The sequence below is a fragment of the Perognathus longimembris genome, chromosome 4, assembly GCF_023159225.1.
Source record: "Perognathus longimembris pacificus isolate PPM17 chromosome 4, ASM2315922v1, whole genome shotgun sequence".
Lineage (NCBI taxonomy): Eukaryota > Metazoa > Chordata > Mammalia > Rodentia > Heteromyidae > Perognathus > Perognathus longimembris.
Window position 1 is genome coordinate 56,202,528 of NC_063164.1, and position 1,734 is coordinate 56,204,261.

The following is a 1,734-nucleotide window of genomic DNA, read 5'->3' on the forward strand; positions in this document are numbered from 1 at the left end:
CTAAATATCTTTCCCCCCAGTATGATATTGGTTTGGTTACTATTTTTTTCTATAAATTGAAGTCAAGTTTTGGGATTTCTCCCTCTAAAATTATTCATTTTGCTCAGGATTGCTTTGGGTATTTGGGGTCTTTCTTGTTTCCATGTAACATGAAGATTAATTTTGCTACCTCTAGGAATAATGTCATTGGTGTCTGATGGAGATTGCATTGAAATATATATACTGCTTTTGGTATTGTAGTCATTTTTACAGTATTCATTCTGCTAATCCAGAAACATGGTGGGGGTGAGGGCAGGGGGGAAGGCCTTTCCATCTCCTGGTGTCTTCTTTGATTTCTTTCTTCAATATTTTCTAGTTGCATTAGAATTAACTATTTTTACTTTATTTTTTGAAGACAGTATGAATAGGACTGTTTTTTCTGATTTTTTTTCTCTGCCTACCCATTGGTGGTTATAGAAAAACTACTGATTTTTGTGTGTTGGTTTTGTATTTTATTATTTTGTTTATGAATTTCCTAAGTGTTTCAGTAGAGACTTTAGGATGTTTTATGTGTAGGATAATACCATCTAAAAGAGGAATAATTTGGCTTCTCCTCTACTTATCTGAATCTTTGTCTGTCCCTCTTGTTTTGCTGCTCTGGGCATTAATGCATGTGCTATATTATATACAAGTGGGAAGAGAGGACACTCATTACTTACTTTAGAGGGAATGGTTTCAGCTTTATCAGCTTTTCACCATTTATAATGATATTAACTATAGGTATTCATAAACAGCCTTTATATGCTCATATGAATACTTTGCAAGTTATAATTTTACCTGTGAGGAAAATATCACTGATTTCAGGAAAGTAACATTTTCAAAGGATTTCACTATCAACTTTGAGCACTAATATCATGTTCTATTTTACTTATCTTTTTTATTATTCTACAGTCTTAAATAATTTAGATGTGGCTCAAATTCATTTTTTTGGCAGATCTCCCCTAAGGCTAATTAGGCCAGTTATTTTTTTTTTCTAGTGCTAGAGCTTGAACTCAGGACCTGGATGCTGTCTGTGAACTTCTGTGTTCAGGGCTAGCGGCTGTACCAATTGAGCCCAACTCTACTTCTGGCTTTTTCTTGGTTAATTGGAGTTAAAAGTTTCACAGAATTTTTTGTCCTGCTGGTTTCAAACCATAATCCTCAGATTTCAGCCTTCTGCATAGCTAGGATTATAGGTGTGAGCCATCAGTGCCTGAGTAGACCAGTTTGAATTTATTGTAAATAGAATTTATCCACAGCTGAGAGATTTAGTAATGAAAAAGAGAAAGGAATCTGAGATTATTATAGAGTTATAAGCTATTAACAATTTCCCAGTTTTCTAAAGCAAGTACAATATCTTTTCCATCCCAATCATATTTAATATAAGGTAAATTGGTTTCCTATGTTTATTTAAGATTTTGTGGTTTTTGATTACTTATAAAGCTTGAAAGTTTCCAAAATTCAGAGAGAAAGAGACAGACAGACAGACAGACAGACAGACAGACAGGAGGGCAGGCAGGCAGATAGAGACAGGGTCAGAGAGAATAGAAATATGAGCGTTAAATGAGTAAATGAGTTACTAGAAAAGTATATCTAATGATGGACATCTGAGCTCATGTGTCTGTTTACCTAGATTCTGTCACATTATACTTGAAAGAGGTAACATCCTCCCACTGAGTACAGAAAGAGCAAAAATACTAGTTATTTAGCCAGTGT